An 18,564-nucleotide genomic window follows, 5' to 3' on the forward strand; every position below is an offset into this window, starting at 1 on the left:
TTAAGAACAGGGGACACATCCAGAAAAAATGCTAAACAAAGTGAGGCAAGCAATATTTCAGATAGTTAATTTAAGTTAGGTGAAGAATGGATGAAATCATTGGGAACTTGAAAACTGATAGTGGGCATGAAAAAGAACATTTAAGCCATATAAAAGATCCAGTCAGAAATAAAGAGTAAAATCTTTGAAATGAAGAATACACTAGAGAAAATAAATAATTTGATTAAGGAGAGAATCAAATTAGTGATTTGGAAGACAAGGTCACAGAAGACAAAAGCAGCAAAAAGAAAAAAGAACTTTTAAAAATGAGGAATGTTTAGGGGACTTTTGGGACAACATGACACATTAACAACAACCACATTATAGGAGTACAAGGACAAAAGAAAGGTTAAGGGACTACACCATATTAAAAGAAATAATGACCGAACACTTCCCTAACCTGGTGAAGGAAGAGACACACGTCCAGGAAGCACAGAGTCCCAAACAAGATGAACCCAAAAAGGCTTGTCACCAGGACACATCATCATGACAATGACAAAGATTAAAGACAGGACATCTTAAAAGCAACAAAAGAAAGATGGTCAGTTACCTACAAGGGAGCTCCCATAAGACTGTCAGCTTATTTCTCTACAAAAACATACCAGGCCAGTAGGGATTGGCACAAAATATTCAAAATAATGACAAGCTAGGACCTTCAACCAAGACTACTTTACCCAGTAAGGCTGTCATTTAAAATTGATGGAGAAATAAAGAGCTTCCCAGACAAGAAACAGCAAAAGAAGTGTGTTACCACCAAACCATTAGTATAAGAACTATCGAGAAGGAATAAAAGGGAAACAGAGTTAAAAGAATAAAACATATCTACAAATAATCACTTTAAATGTAAGTGGCTTGACTGCTGCAATTAAAAGACATGGTAGCTGAATCGATAAGAAATCAAGAACCATATATATGCAGTCAACAAGAGACCTATCTCAGAATGAAAGACATACAGACAAAAAGCAAGGGGATGGCAAAAGGTATTTCATGCAAATACAAATGAGAAATATGCCGGGGAGGTAAACCTAGAGCTGACAAAACAGACTTTAAAACAAAGGCTATATTGAGCGATAAGAATGGACACCACAGAATGATAAAGAGAGCAATCCAACAAGAGGATATAACCCTTGCAAACATGTATTTCTTCAACATAAGAGCAAGTAAATGTGTAAATCAAATCCTGATGTACATAAATGGAGAGTTCAACAATAATACAGACGTAGTAGGGGATTTGAACAATCCCACTGGCATCAATGGCTGGATCTTCCGCACAGAAAATCAAGAAGCAAAGAGTGGCCTGGTGCTGGACTCAGCAGCAGCAGCAGCAGCAGCAGCAGCAGCAGCAGCAGCAGCACATATAGTAAACCTGGAATGATGCAGAGGAGATTAGGGTGGCCTCTGCGCAAGGGTGACACTCAAATCAGTGAAGCGTTCCCTTCCCCCTAGCGTGTGACATGCTCCCCTGGCTCCCCTAGGCTCCCCTGGCTCCCCTGGGCTGGGGCCCCTGCGGGTGGGGGTGGAGGGAGATGGGCGGGGGCTGGGGGGGGAGGGAGACGGGCGGGGGCTGGGGGGGGGAGGGAGAAGGCGGGGGGGGGAAGACTTGGGCCCTGACCTCCTCCTGGGCTGGGGTCCCTGTGGGTGGGGGCGGAGGGAGATGGGCAGGGGCTGGGGGGGGAGGGAGATGGGCGGGGGCTGGGGGGGGGAGGGAGAAGGTGGGGGGGAAGACTTGGGCGCTGCCTCACCCTTGCACAGGGCGGCCTCACACCTAGTCTTTAAAAAAAAAAGAGTGGACTGAAATAACACAATAGATCAAATGGATTTAATTGGTATCTTCAGAGCATTTTCACCCTGAAGCAGTAGAATATACATTCTTTTTAAGTGGACGTGCAACATTATCTAGATAGACCACATGTTAGGGCACAAAAACAGTCTCAGTAAATTTAAGAAGATTGAAATCATATCAAGAATCTTTTCTGATCATAACTGTATAAAACTAGAAGTCAATTAGAAAAAACTGACCTACAAGTGATCTATTACTGAATTGTACACACCTAAAACCACCCATGCCCCAATAAATTTATTAACAGAGATAAAAGCAATGAAAAGCAAAAATGAATAAATAAATAAAAATTTGGGGATACATGGTGGTGAGGATTGCATGTCAATATACTTGATGTATATTTAAATGTGGTTAAAACTCGAAATCTTATATTTATTTGACCACAATAAAAATTAGTAATTATAGGATTAAAAGAAAAAAGAAAAAGAAAAAAACTATAAAACACAGAAAGTCTTGGAGGCTAATTAACATGTTACTAAACAATGAATAGATAACAATGAGATCAAGGAAAGAATGAAATAATACCTTGAAACACATGGAAATGAGAACACAACAATCCTAACGCTATGGAGCACAGGATAAGCAGTCCTAAGAGGAAAATTCCTAACATTACAGGCCTACCTCAAGAAACAAGAAAAATCTGAAATACATCATCTAACTTGACACTTAGAGGAACTAGTGCAAAAGAAAAACAAAGACACCATAAAGTGAGAAGAATAAAGAAAATAATAAAGATCAGAGCAGAAATAAACAAAGCAGTAAAAAACAAACATGAGATCAATGAAGCTAAGGCCATTGTGTGTCAGTGGTTAGAGATGTGGTCCATGGAACAAAGGATCATGCGTTCGATTCCCAGTCAAAGGCATGTACCTGGGTTGCAGGTTCACCCCTGCCACCTGTTGAGGTGTACATGTGTGTGAGACAACCATTTGATGTGTGTGTCTCACACTGATCTCTCTCTCTCTCTCTCTCTCTCTCTCTCTCTCTCTCTCTCTCTTTCCCTCTCTTTCTCCCTTCTTACCTCCCTCCCTCCCTCCCTCCCACATCTCTAAAAAAAAAAATTCATTGGACAATATATACTAGGTGAGAATTAAAAGAAAAAATAACTTCTCAACAAATGCAGGTGCTGGACTGGATGGCTTCACAGTGCATTTCACCAAACAGTCAGAGAAGAACTAGCACCTGTTCTCCTCAAACTCATCTGAAACACTCAAGACAGGGGAAGCCTCCCAAGCTCATTTTATGCGTCCAGCATTCTCCTAATCCCAAACCAGAATAAGACTTTATAAAGAAAAAAAATTATAGGCTAATATCCCTGATGAATGTAGATGCTAAAATCCTCAACAAAATATTGGCAAACTGGATCCAGTAATACATTTAAAAGATTACACATCAGGATGAAGTGGGATTTATTCCAGGGATGCAAGCTTGGTACAGTATCTACACATAAAAAACACGATACATCGTAAACAAAATAAAGAATCAAATTCACATGATTACAACAATAGACGCAGAAAGCATTCACCAAAACACAACACCTATTCATTATAACAACTCTCAGTGAAAATGTGAATAAAGGGAATTCACCTGAACATAATAAAGATCATGAAGAAAGAAGAAAGAAGAAAGAAAGAAAAAGAAAGAAAGAAAGAAAGAAAGAAAGAGAAAGAAAGAAAGAAAGAATGAAGTGGAAGAAAGAAAGAAAGAAAGAAAGAAGGAAGTGGAAGAAAGAAGAAAGTGAAAGAAAGGAAGGAAAGACAGGAAGAAGTTGAAGAAGATACAAATTAATAAAAGCACATACGGTGTTCAAAGATAGGAAGAATTAACAACGTTCAAATGTCCAATGACAATTCAGAGAGCTACAACAAATATCACAAAAATTTATATGGAAGTACAAAAAACACACAAAAAACACCAAAAAACCCAACACACACACACACACACACACACACACAAACAAAACAAACAAAATAAAACCAAACCAATAGAGTAATCTTGAGAAAGAAGAACAAAGTGGGAGGAATCATGCTACCTGATAACAAACTATACTACGAGGCCATAGTAATAAATATAGTATGGTACTGGCATAAAACAGACATAAAGATCTGTGGAACAGAACAAAAAGTCCAGAAATAAACCCATACATTTATGGTCAATTAATATTTGACAAAAGACACAAGAATATACAATGTGGTAAAGATAGTCCACTCAAAAAATGCTATTGGGAAAATTGGGCACATAAGTGGAAAAATAAATGAATGCAGACTACCTTCTTACACCATATTGAAGAATAAACGCAGAATGGATTAAAAACTTGAAAGTGACATTTGAAACCGTAAAACTTCTAGAAGAAAATAAAGGCAATAAATTTTCATAGAAATATTTTTTATTCTGATATATCTATTTGGGCAACAGAAGCAAAAGAAAAACTAAACAAATGGGACTACATCAATCTAAAAAGTTGTTGCACAGCAAAGGAAACCACCAACAAAATCAAAAGACAACCCACTGAAGGGGAGAACATATTTGCCAATGATACATCTGATAAGGGTTTAATATCCAAAATTTATGAAGAACTTAAAAAACTCAACATCATAACAAAATTAAACAATCCAATTTAAAAATGAGCAAAGAACCTAAACAGACACCTCTCCAGCGAGGACCTGCAGATGATTATTACACAAAAAGATGCTGAGCATCACTAGTCATTACAGAAATGGAAATTAAAGTCACAGTGAGGTATCACCTCCCATCTGTCAGAATGGCTATCATCAATAAATCAATAAACATCAAGTGCTGGTGAATATGTGGAGAAAAGAGAACTCTCGTGTACTCTTGGTGGGAATGCAGATTGGTGCAACCACTGTGGTAAGCAGTATGAAGTTCCCTCAAAAATTAAAAATAGAACTGCTTTATGACCTAACATTTCCACTTCTGAGAATATCTCTGCAGAAACCTGAAACACTGATCGGAAAGGATATATGCAATGCTATGTTCACTGCAGCATTACTTACAATAGCAAAGATTTCACAGCAGCCCAAGTGCCCAGCAGCAGATAAGTGGAGAAAAGGCTGTGGTACATTAACACAACGGAATACGACTCACCCACGCACACAAAAAGGAAATGAAGGAAATCTTACCTTTGACAACAGCATGGATGGAGCCGGTGAGTATTATGCTAAGTGAAGTGAAGTAAGCCAGTCAGAGAAATACAAGTTCCTTATGGATTCACTTATATGTGGAATCTAATGAACAAAATAAACTACAATCAAAATAGAAACAGACTCATAGGTGCAGAAAACTGACTGAATACTGTCAGAGGGGAGGAGGTTGGGGGACTAGGGGAAAAGGTGAAGGGATTAAGCAAAGAAAAGACTTACAGACACAGACAGCAGTTTGGTGATTATCACAGAGAGAGGGGTGTGTGTAGAAGAGGGCTTAGAAAGGATAAATTGTGATGGAAGGAGACCTGACCTGGGGTAAGAGGGGAGGGAGGTGAGATACATAATTCAACATACAGGTGATGTATTACAGAACTGTATAGCTGAAAGCTACATGATTTCATTACCAATCTCACCCCAATATATTCAATTTAGAAAAATGGGCCATTGTGGCACATGCTACAACCTGGATGGACCCTGAAGACATGATGCTCAATGAAATAAGCCAGTCACAAAAGGACAAATAGTGTGTGATCCCACTCTCATGAGGTCCCTAGAGCCATCAGAGTCATAGAGGTAAGATGGAGGGTACCAGTAATGGGGGAGTGGATGCAGAGTTGTTGTTTAGTGGGGACAGAGCTTCAGTTGGAGAAGATGAGAACAGTGATGGAGCCGATGGTGGTAACGGCAGCACAACAATATGATTGTTAAGTTGTGTTAAGGACCAATTGACACCACTGGACTGTGCTCTGAAAAATAGTTAAAATGGTAAATTTCATTGTGTATATATTACTGTGATAATAATATACCAAAAAAAAAAAATAGAAGGCTCTGTCCTGGGTGTGGGAGAATCAGGTAGAGCTGTTTTCTATCGGCCCTACATGGGCAGTTGGGTCACTGTCAATATCCTGCTGTGAGATTTTTGTAAGATATTACTGAGAGAAACCAGGTCAGATTCCATGGGCTACCTCTGCGTTCTCTCTTATAAATAATGGAATCTACAATTATATTTTTAAAAGGTTAAAAACTAAAAGGGGTGACAACCAGATTTGGTTGTCTTGCCCCAGGGAATCTGGTCCAGCAGGTCCACTTGGGGTCAGGGCTGAGTATAAGGAATTGCCCACAGGAACTGGTGGTCAGTGGGATTGAGGGCCACCATCCAGACCAGTGACCTACACAGCTAAGTTCTCATCCCATCATGAAGCTTCCACAGCTTTTAATACAGCTGCTGTGTCTCAGCCACCTCTAATGCGATCACTCGGGGGAACAGCTCCTTCACTGTGCCACCTGGTTTCTTAAGGGAGCTTCAAACCTTTTAACCATCTCACAAAACACAACACAGGTAGTGCAATCCTCCCACAGTGACCCTCTGCTTCATTAAACCACATCCACCAAGTGACAAGGATGGGCCTTTTGTGCCATTCCAGGAACGCTGGGCCAGGGTCTCGTCGACAGAGCAGATTCACTTCTCCGTGCCTTGGTTGGGACCTGGGTACAGGGCCCAGGAGTGACGCAACCCAAGGACAAGGATGAAGGAAGGCAGCATTGTCCTTGGAAGCAGGTGCCTTTTAATCATCTACAGATCTCAACTGTAGAAAAGATACCTATGCCCTGTTAAAGGTCAGGAAAGATAAATAGTTTTTCTCTTTGTACTCGACAGAGTGGTGCTCAAAATGAACTAAAAATAATACCCTGTCTTCATATGCTCTCTCCTTCCACAGATGGCTCCAATTTTCCTGTCAACTTGAATGCGAGATGGAAGAAGTAATGCTGGTGGATGAAATCAACACATCCCTATTTTAAGGGGTGAAACGTAGATGAGAGACAGAGTGTCACTCATTAAAGTTTTGGTACTTTACTCTGTGGTCAAGTAGGGAGTTTGTAATTGTCCATCCAAACCTGTACCATTAGGGTAATAATGTAGGGCTGTCATGAAGGCCTTTTCAGTGTCTGTACCCCATAAAATCTTGCTCTTTTTGGTCCATGATGTGGGCCAGGGAGCCACCAAAGCTCATCCTCTGCACGCAGTGACTCAGGGCTCTAGGGCTCCCCTGGCTTGTGGATTTAGCTGGCAATGAGCACAGCTCAATGGTGTAGAGGTCGGGCAGACGAGTGGTGTCAGGATGGCCTGGGAGCAGCCACTCATGGCTATCCTTGCCTCTGGCCAGAGCTGATTCACATGGTGAGAGAGGCTCAGAAATGCAGAACAGCACAAACTCCTTGCTACTTGGCACACAGGGCAGCACGCTCACCCTCTTGTTCCTTTACCTGTGCAGCCAGCCAACTCAGTCACCTTCAGGAAGAACATCCAGAAAGAATAATAAAATGAAAGTACCTCATGCCAATCCACATAGCACTTCAAAGTACTAAGAGTAAAAAACTCACTGTCCATGCATTTCTACAGAAAGGCTACTTGCTTTCCAGACCCATATTCTTGCTCTTTTTTCTTCTTCTCAAAAGAAGAAAACACATCATTCTGGAGCCAACGAGATGGAGCAGATCAATGGCCAGCTGTCCACCCAATGATGTCAACCATGGTCTCAGAGAGAATAGTATCTGCAGACTCTAGAGAGAGCAGCAGTGGGCTGAGTGGGGAGAGAATTGAGAAGTTGACCAGTGACCAGCATGGTGGTGAGCTGATTTGTCTTGAAGGCACTGAGTCTTAGCACTGCTCTGTGCGCAGGACGGGAATGACTCAGAGAGGACTGGACCAGGGGCCTGTTGGAGCCAGAGTGGTGGCTGCCCTGGACCCTTCCCCCTTCTCTTCTGGCCGGGCCCTGGACTCCAAAGTATTGTGGTGACTCCTGATTATTTTTCTTCTTTTTCTCTTGCCAGTTTTCCCTGAAAACCATCCTGTTATATGAAGCTTCCACATAGCTCATGGGTGGAGAGGACTGTAAGGTTCTGAGAGAACCAGAGCTTCTAGCAGAAGGACCAGTAAGGTGGCTGAAATCCAGGGAGAGAGGAGCTGTGGGTGAGCTGGACCCGCACAGAGCACACCCTGGAGGCCAGCATAGGCTCTGCGCATGCTGATGCTGAGGTCACCCCCAGAGCTGCTGAGACACAAGTGACTCTGAACTTCATATGCTCCACAGCCTTACACAGGGGGCTCTCACCTCTGACACTCCGTGGTGGGAAGACAGACTGTGGAGCCCCGTCCAGCAGGGGCAGCACATCCATCACCAGCCTCATGTGAAGTCTGGAAGGAGAAAGGATCTGCATGTGAATAGGCACAGGGATCAAGTGCAAGGGGCCAGGGCAGTAGAGCCCCAGCCTGCAGACCCACCACACCCTGCACTTTAGTTCCAAGTACAAGCTCTTTTTTGCAATGGTAACAATTGTAGATTTGACTTTGAAGAAAAAATAACCCAAATTACATTAGAGGTTTCAATTTTGGTTTGTCACATCTTCAGTACATGTTAGCTGAACCCATTGTGGTAGTCATTTCACAATGTAGGTGAATCAAACCATCCTTTTGTCTGCCTTAAACTTATACAGTGGTGTATATTGATTATTTCTCAATAAAGCTGGGAAAAATAAACAGTGCCTTAATAAACGGGGAAAAAGTGGTTATAGATGCAGTGGAATGAAAACACCATAACTAAGAGAAAACAAATCAGGATACACACATTACAAATAGTATCATCTTGCTCTGGAGGCGTGTTCACTGGTTGAGCCTTGATCTATGAACCAGGAGGTCATACATGGAGTCCCTGTCAGAGTACATGGGGCTCCATCCTTAGTAGCGGGCATGTAGGATGCAGGTGATGAATGATTCGTTCTCATCATTCATATTACTACCTCTCTCTCTCCCTCTCCTTTCCTCTCTGAAGTCAATACAACATATATTGGAAGGCAGCTATGCTCACCACTATACCACCAACGCAACCCTAATACAACATATATTAATATAAATGAATTAATAGTATCACCTCAAAAAGGTATCTAGATATATAAATGTACGAAAGACAAAAGGAAATACTTTGAAATGTTGAAAGTGGTTAACCTTGGATAGTGGAAAGAAGTGATTTCCTTTATACTATTCTTTTTAAAATTCTAATGATCCTATATTATTTTGATAATGAAAAAAATCTTCTAAAAAACATTTAAGTAACTTTTTTTGGTGTAAAATGCATTTTGCATCCATGTTCAGTGACCATCCACTTATCTTTGAGAAGCTTAAAAAGTGCTTTGGGTTGTGAAATATCCTTTAAAATGCATTCTTGCACTCCAACAGCTCCTGAATGAGAACACTGGGCTTTGGAGATGCTGGGTCTGCTTGGAAAAAATAATGAGCAGGGGTTGGAGGCGCGGTAGGGGATGGGGCGGGTCAGCAACCCTGAAGAGAGGCTCTTAGGCAGGATGCCTCAGGGTCCACAGCTCAGGCTGTATTTGAAGAATTCCTCATTGGAAGGCTGATATCTACAGTAAAGTTTCAGATTTGATAAACTTAGGACATGAGCCACAGTAACTTTTTTTAAAACGGTTTTTGACGTTCTTATTGCAAAATCTATATATGTAAAAGGCTAATGTGCTAAGGATTCCACCACCTGACCACTCGCTATGAAGAGCACTGACCACCAGGAGCAGACGTTCAATACTGGAGCTGCTGTGACCTGAACTGGCCATTTACAGAGGAAGGGCACTGCGCACCCAGAGTCCACAAGCAACACTCCGCTTTTCCCAAGTGGGACACAGGCCCCGCCACAAACCCATGGCACAAAGCCCACAGGCCAGCCCAGCACAGAAATGGTGGCTGTGGGCACCAGGTAATGATGTCACATAGTAATGCCAGGCTTCCTCTCCCTAGCGACTAGCCTCCTTGGAGTTTCTTCACCCATTTGCTTTATAGCCAGGTGCAAACATTTTACACTTTAACCAAATGTCTTTGAAGTGTTTTCATGTGCCTCATCTCATTTGATCCTCACTGAAGTCCCGGAATAGGTAGAGAGGAGACTTGGTAGAATCCTGTTTTTATTTCATTAGCCAGAAAATGGAGGTTTATAATGTTTTAAAAATTGACCCAACTGAAAAGAAGCAAGAAATGGTAGAACCTGAACATGACTTCAGGTTTTCTCACTGCACGGAATATAGTCAAACAGGGCTATAGGTAAATATTTCTCCCTTTGTTATCTCTGCATGATCCACAATAATAATCTACTTTCATATTGGTATTTATGCTGTTTTGCTGGCAATATCCTGAAAAAGAAATTGGGGCACTTCACTAGGCTGGAAAAAGTTTACCTAATCAGAAAGCAGGTCTAAGTAAGCGAGTATATATATATATATATATATATATATATATATATATATATAAAATCACTGGCGCCAGTTGCATGTGTTTCCATCTGTCATTGTTGATCGTGAATTTGGTATACACTTCTATTATTGAGAAAGGGCAAATAGTGATCTTACAATATTTCTTCTAATTAATTTCCTTTCAATGTGCACAAATTCATGCACTGGGAATCTAGTAATTAAATAATACTATCAAGACTCCTAAGAGAAACATATATATACAGAAAAGATTTTTAAAGGAATCAGATCTCCAAAGTCACAGCTCTATGGTTCTAACCTCAACTGGGTCTATAGAGGCTGACAGGAAAAATAGAATGAGCACTTGCCCTGGGTTCTCATTTGATCTCTGGTATTAATAGCTTGTGGTCTTGGGGATTTCACTTACCCTTTCTGGGTCTCCTAGCTGCATCTATAGGATGAGGGTAAAATTAGTCCTCTTAAATAAGGTTTCTACAAACTCTTCAAAAAATAATTGTGGGTTCAGATTTCTACAATGTTCCTAAATATCTCAGCAATAATAAACTTTTCCCTGTTTTAAACTTTGTGGTACAAAACTTCACAAAAATGTAAACACAGTTTTATAATACTACTCATTTCAAAAATATACAATCTCTATAAAACTTATCCTATAACATTTTGGTAGATACTATTAAACATTTCTTAGTAACTGTACTATAACCCAAATTAGTAAATTTAGCATTATCTTTTTAAAACATCAATTGCATATTCTTTGTATTGGTGTGAAAAGGCTCAGAAAATACAGATGTGTTGAGCACTATATGTCACTTGTATTAAAATTCAACAAGTAACTTTCCAGGTATGGAAAACTTCAGCTGAAGCCAATTTTGGGGGTGTAAAAATCAACTCTTGTAAACATCAAATTAAAATGTGGCTGTATTTTCTGCCTTAAAGGTTAAAAAACATAAGAGTTGTTATTTAACTCACTCAAATGGTTTGTGAAGCTGAAATACTTCCATGTAAGGTCTGCCCCATCCTGACATTAGTTTAGTGCAAGGACTGAGAGCCACATGTCACCTATTCTCTCCAGTGAGGAAGGGAGCTGTGTGTGAATCATTCCTACCACTAAGCCCCTCGGACAGCCAGCCGCTAGGCAGCAAGGATGCCAGCCTCAGCTCACAGGTGGGAGAAGTGCTGCCATCTCTCTCAGAACACTTCCAATCTCTGCCCGAGAAGGACAGGCCCTACCAGCCAAGACCAAGTCAGGCCACTGCTGGGCTCTAAGTAAAGACTGACAATTGTCTCTACCTCTTATTTCTTCTGAGACCAAACCAACCAACCTCCCATGCAACCAACCAACCTCCCACCCAACCAACCAACCACCCACAACCAACCACAATTTAATCATCATCCTTGCACTGAAGCCACTGCTGAATAAACACCAAGTTGTATATGGGCTCACGTGGTGACTACCCTCCAAGACACATATTCCCAGGCCTGGAATAAGCTCTGCCCCTGCCCATTTTTTTCCCTCAGCTCGACTCTCCACCCTCCCCCGCTCACCCCCCCCCCACACACACACACCCTATTTGACCAGGTTGTTAACTTTCTAGGGACTACAGATCTGTCTTGTCCACTGGCTTGAGACACAAGCCCCAGAGAAGCAGGACACCTCACTGCCTGGCTTAATAGACAGGGGGCCCTGCTGGGGTCTGGCTGGAACTCTGTCCCCAGCTGCCACCTGTCAGCTCAGCAGCCACAACTCCTCCAGGTTCAGGGAGCACATGTAACCTGCCCCACAATGACAGGAGACCAGACCACACTGGGGCTATTGGTCTCTCACTGGGGCTCTTGGTCCCAGGTTGCAACTTGATGGAACCTCTCCACTCTCCTGCTTTCTCCCAGGAACCAGGGGCTGGCCAAGTCCCACCCTTCGGGAAAGTGACTCCTTGGCTGCCCCCACAGAGCAAGGCCCAGGGGAACCCCAATCCTCCAAGCGTTTTAAATACCTGACAAGCCCAAGTTCACCCTTGGAATGAGCCCTTCCCGCCCACAACAGCCACTACCCCGTGGGACACTCCAAGTCCCAGCACCTGGGACAGCCATGGGCAAACTATGGCCCGCGGGCAGGATTTGGCCAGTGTGAAATAATAAAACTAAAAAAAAAAAAAAGACCGCACCATTTCATGTAATGATGTTTACTTTGAATTTATATTAGTTCACACAAACACTCCATCCATGCTTTTCTTCTGGCCCGCCAAGAACCCACTGTGGCCCTCAAATCAAAAAATTTGCCCACCCCTGTTTTAGAGACAACTGCCTTTCCAGTTCACTTGAGTGGAGAAGGTCAGGGGGCCAGGATGTTTCTCTGTTGCTTCCCGTTCTTCCAACGCTCTGGGCAGAAGAACGCCCAGGGCAAGAGATGTTTCTATTGCTGGGGAAATAGGTGCAAGCACCACCACCAATACCCTTCGCCCTCTGGCACGAGGCACACACAGGTAACCAAGGGCAGGCCCTTTCAGCTCACACTTGGGCGCCAACTGGGGGTCACACCTGGGGAGCCCACACCTCTTGCTCCTCATCCCGGCTATGTGCATGTGTGTGTGTGTGTGTGTGTGTGTGTGTGTGTGTGTGTGTGTGTGTCCAGGATGGTGAGGGGAAGAAAGCAGGGGATGAGGGATGCTCATCCGGGGCTCAGGAGCAGGTTGGTAAGTGTCAGAGGTCTGGAGGGTGTTGGAGGGTGTGTCACGTTCACTGCCCAGGTCATGGCTCACAGGAAGGGAAGCTGAGTGCTGGGGTCGGAGCTCTGCTACCCACTTGTTAAATCACAGGGGTGTTCAAGGGGTCATTAACTTCACTCCCTGCCTGGAGGTCTTTGCAGATGCCCCTCTCTGCCTGATCTGGGGAGCAGAATGGGTGGTGGGCATCTTCCCCACTGGTAATGCCCGGGGCCCCTGATGCCTCCTGGCCCAGTAGCAGGCTCTGTCTATGCAGAGCTCCAACAAGGGCAGCGTTGAGGAGCTGGCTGACAGGTTCACTTAGGCCCTCAACGGGTACAAAGTACAAGTGCATCAGGACAGGAAAACCGTCCAGTGCCAAACTGAGATGAGAGCTGGCCCACACCCAGGACCCTGAGGTGACTGGCGTGGGACCAGAAGTCAGACTCAAATCTGGGGCCTCAAAGTTCTCACAAGTCCACTCCCAAAGTGATCTGTACCTTCAGTCCTCCCGACCAGCTCCCTGGTAGGGGAGAAAAGCAGTCTTTCTTCCTGTGCTTCTTGGGATCAGAGAAAAGGCATCTGTTGCTGTCTTTGCCTCATGCTCCTTTCAACTGATGAACTCCCTGCCCCAAGTATCCTGTGGACCAGCCCCAGCCTGACTGTCCTTGTAGGCCTTCTCCAAGCCTTACAGATCATCCCACTTGATAGTGCTGTGTATTTAAAAAAGAAAAAAAAAGAGGGGGGAAGAAGGGTTAGGGGGGTTAGGGGCATAGGAATGGATTAAGTTCTTGAATACTTTTCTCTGCAACATATCACCTCACAGAGGATGACAAACCATTGCAGCGTGGCCAGCTCAGGAGCTGTGGCCTGACCCAACTCCATATCATCCCAACAAGGACAGAGTTTTCCTCAGTGATTCAGGCTTTCACTGTGGCTCCACCTTGACACAAATCAATTGTTGCTAGCTCAGCAGGGCTGCCAGGAACATCCTCACTGTGTCCTCACAGACTAGGTCTGCCATGACACAGGACCACAGATTGGGTGGAAGGTTCCTGATGCCTCCTGGCTCAGTACCCACTCTGTCTTTGCAGAGCTCCAAGGAGGACATCATTGAGGTGCTGGCCCATGGACCCGACTACACCACCTACGGGGTCAGGGTGCAGGTGCACCAGGCTGACGACACAGACCAGTGCCTGTCTGAGGTGAGAGCTGGGCTCGAGGGTCTCTACACCCACAACCTCAACACAACCTGGCAGTGCCCAGAACCCACACTCAAATCTGGGGACTCCCCGGGCACCCTCCCAGGACTCTCCCTAGTGTCCCACAGCCCCAAGACAAAAAAATGCGGACCCCCATGCCCCCCTCCAGCTACATGGGACGGTAGAGAGACGCTCCTCACATATTTGTAGCAATATCAGAGAGAGAAATGTCCTGTGACTTCACAGTGGACCATGAGCACTTGGGCATTTCGCTGTTTGTGTTGCTTAAACTACACTTGCCAGGTATCCTCTGGAGCACTCAGCTCCACTGTCCTTGCAGACCTGGTCCAGTCGGGGAGGTCGTTTGCCCAGCGATGCGGCCTTTCAGTGCTGATGGACATGGGCCTAATGCAGTTCAGCTGCCATGTCAGCAGTGCTGCCCGGAACACTGATGTGTGTCAGAACGGACTGTGTTAGGTTGCTTGCTTGCGCTGCCATAACATAGGGCCACACTGGGTGGTGTTAACAGCAGACATTCATTTCCTCACCATTCCGGAGGCTAGAAGTGAGAGATGGTGCTGTCAGCGGGGCTGGTATCTCCTGAGGGGGTCGCTCCTCAGCTTGTAGATGGCTGTCTTCTCTCTGTGTGTCACATGGACTCCCCTCTGCACTGCCACGTGTCCTCCCCTCCTCTTCTAAGGACACTGGTCAGATTCGAGGAAGACCCACACCACTGAATTCACGTCACCTGAATGACTTGCTTGAAGACTAAAACTCAAATGCAGACACATAATCAAGTTCGAGGGGTTGCAAAGTCATGGGATTAGGGGTACACAATTCAGACCACAGGACATGTAATGTCCCCAGCTGGAGATGGACGCCCACTGCTGGGGGAAGGATGAGCACGTGTAAAATTTGAACGGCTGCAGGCAGATTCCAAACCCAAAGGGCTGTGACAGGGACGTTGCCAACAGCAGTTTCTGATGATGGCTGCTGCCTTGCTCCCAGCCTGGCCCGGGAAATCTCACTCATTGAAATTTTCACCTGGCCGACGTCAAGGTGTCCAACTCAAACACAGTGTTCCGTCCCTGGCAGTTGCCTCATGGGGACACTGAGGCACCTGTCACTTTACACCCACCACATGGATCAGCTCCTCCCCGAGTCCTCTGGTCAGATTCCTGCCCCGTGATCGCCTTTCTCCCATCTGCAGTCTCCAGGCACTTGCCACCTTGCGGAATCTGCCATCTCCATAATGAGGGTCTTAAAATGCCCTTTAATGTAAAAGCATAAAACATAACTTGCTCTTTTGAAGTCAAAGGCTTTCACAGGCCATATCTACCGTGTACACTGTTCCCACGCTGGGGAGGGACAACGTTCCCACACCCTTTCCAACCATGTCAGTAGCAGGGAAGTCCCCGGTACCTGAGAAGGAATGTCATGCAGGACAGTACCCAGTTCTGACCTGCATGCCCTTAAGCAGGCATCTGATATTTCCTAAGCCTCTGTGTTCTCATCTCTATAACAAGGACCTTTCTTTGGGACTCACAGGGCCCGGGCTCTTCATATACACTATCACGAAAAGGAGGTTGGTTGATCCTCAGCTAAAGGGAAGGCGGCGGGGGCGGGGGGTAAGATGCCGAGAAGGTGGCAATTGTATGAACATGTACGGAACTTCAGTGGCATTTTGAAGACCTAGAACCTTGTCCTGCCAGGACACTCCTGTCCCTCCTCTTGCACTCGTCCCAGTGGGGCTGGGACCTCCCGACTGAGCTCCAAATCTCCATCCTTGTGGGATTCACGGTCATGCCACTGACATGGATATCCTTCCTTCTCCCACCCAGTGTGCAGCTGAGCGAACTGGTAACCTGCATGAGTCCTGCAGGATGCAGGCGCTCCAGGAAGGCACCTCGGAGAAGGTGGCCAAGGCCATGGTACCAGCTTTCCTGGGGGGAATCGTCCCCTACGTCTCCACGCTGGCCTGCTACAGAGCCCAAGGGTTCGTGGACGAGCTTCTAACTAGGTGAGCACACACTTGTGATTCTGCCCACTGCTAGCTGTGAGGCATGAAAACGTCACCACATCTTCCCGAGTCTCAGGATGCTCCTCTGAAAAGTGGGCTGCTGGGGGCGGGGGGGGGGGGAACTTCATAGCACTGCTGTGGGGACAAGCCATGGCAGGTCTCACCTGCTCCCTGGCTCTGCAGACAGGGTAGCTGGAGGTGCGGCGGTCGTTGGTGGCAATTCTTTCATTCTATCTCATGGAAAGAACTCTGACACATCCATCAGCGGCCTGTGGCAGGTTGGAAAAGCACATGCAAAGCAACCTGTTAAGCAGTGTGTGATTTCACCTAGCCGGTCCTGGTCCTTGGTGGACCACACTGGGGATTTCTGGGGAGAGCAGGGGCCCAGGCCCACTCAGATGTATGGCATGCTTCTGGTTGGAGTTTCTTTACTCGACAATGTGCACGCACTTTTGGAGACACTTAGCCTGACTCCAGGAATGAAGCAGACACAATCCCTGGGCCTCAGTTCTGGGCAATGGGTCCAGCAGTCACGCTGTCCATCATTTGCAGGTCGTGTCCACCATCCATCAGGGCTGATGCGATCAGAGTGATTTTTCCATCTGGAGGCACACCTGCTTACAATGCCCGGGCTGACACACCGCAGGACCAAGTCATAAAGTGAGTGGTCTCCGGGTCCAGAGGGAGGGCCCCCAGAGTCAGCATTGTGGGGACTTTGGTGGGTGGAGGGTGGAGAGTGCCTGGCAGAACCCTAATCTTATACATCATCTGATTCCCAAGAAAGGCCTGGGCTCTGGAGTCTTCTATTCCAGGAGGATAGGAGTCAAAGATGACAGTGGGTGGGGTCCCGGGCCTTGTAGACCCAGAGGGGACGCTGTGCTGAGTTGTCCCTCACAGTCCCCTCCCACCCCCCCACAGACCCACCCCGCTCTGCCTGCCCCCTCCATATCCATCTCCCCTGACCGCGGTGGCCAGGCTCAGAACAGGAGTCTGGGTGAGCAGGCTGCTCACAAGTCTGTCTCAGTCCTCAGCCCAGATGCCCAGGGCCTAGAGGGTGGGGGTGGGCAGTGCACCGGACCTTCAGGAGAGCTGCCAGTGGGAAGAAGAGTCTGACACAGACTCTGTGTTGAACCTGCTGGATCCCACAACTGCTACAACCAGGACAGCCACACAGGGGCCGGTGGTGGCATGGGGCTGTCCCCTGGGTGGGCAAGGGGGGCCTGCACAGAGGCTCAGATCTAAACAAGTGTGCCATGGGAGGGCAGAGTGGAAGGAAACACCAGGTCTCAGACTCTGCTGCCCTCCTGCCTCTCCCCAGGGCCTTTGCTGCGATGGTGGGGACCTGGCTGGACCACGTCCAGGGTTTGGGGCAGCCCCTTCCTTTCACCTGCTTCGAGGTAGAGCAGGCCTTGGTGCCCGTCAACTCCCCCGCCTCACACCTGGTGGGCCACGCCCAAAATCTATGGTTGGCGCTGCAGCACCTTGAGCCCACCGAGGCAACTCAACAAGGTGAGGCAGAATGATCATCTGGGCAGATCATCTGGGGAGGGCAGGCTCATGGGCTGGAGTTCCCTTAAAGGCGGTGGCATCTTTCCTGTCTGCACTAAGTCACAGGAAAGCCAGGAGTGTGAGTCAATCTGTCTCTTTCTCCTGCTCCAGGTCCATGCCCAGAGCTCCAGAGCTCTCCGGAGGCAGAGGAAGGGCCTGCTCAGGGGCCAGAGCCTGGTCCAATGAGAGGCCCTGCCCTGGCCAGGCCTGGCCCGAGGCAGTACCTGAAGCCATTATGGAGCCAGCGACTGGCTGCGCTGGAAGCCTTCTCTCATGCTGTCAGAAGAGTTCTAGGCGATTATCTTAAATAATTCAGAGGAATACATCCCAACTGTACATTTATAATAGTAAAGAAGGATAATTTTCTAAAAGTACCTACCTATTTATGTAGACTATGTCCCATTAAGTTAAATACTCCTTTTGATTAAATAAGGTTGTCTATTAAAAACACGTGTAGACCATGTCTTCTCATGTACATATACATAATTCCATACACACACACACACACACACACACATATGCACACGTATATGCTGACATGGAAGCTGCTCACTGTATAATACAGTTTTAAAATAAGTTTTGAAACATTTAATTTCTTCTGATAACTACGTATACACTGATAAAATGGGGAAATAAAATCTGGAAATATATACACCAAAATGTTCACACTAGTGAACTGTCAGAAGTGAAACTGCTAGAAGTGACAGTTTCTTCTCATTTTGCTTTATGTATAGGTTCTGGTTGACACAAGGATCATACCTCCAATATATAGATAGACAGT

The 18,564-nt window shown here is 45.8% G+C and overlaps 1 protein-coding gene and 1 non-coding gene across 2 annotated transcripts in view; one reads left to right on the forward strand and one right to left on the reverse strand.

The window, feature by feature from the left end:
• LOC132213926 (protein Daple-like) overlaps positions 1–18,564 on the reverse strand; it is a 135,968-nt gene that overhangs the window by 23,664 nt on the left and 93,740 nt on the right. The window lies entirely within an intron of this gene.
• LOC132214024 (U6 spliceosomal RNA) lies at positions 1,379–1,482 on the forward strand. The gene has a single exon (XR_009448128.1). It is a non-coding gene; the product is annotated as a U6 spliceosomal RNA (small nuclear RNA).

Source organism: Myotis daubentonii, chromosome 12 (assembly GCF_963259705.1).
Source record: "Myotis daubentonii chromosome 12, mMyoDau2.1, whole genome shotgun sequence".
Taxonomy (NCBI): Eukaryota; Metazoa; Chordata; class Mammalia; order Chiroptera; family Vespertilionidae; genus Myotis; species Myotis daubentonii.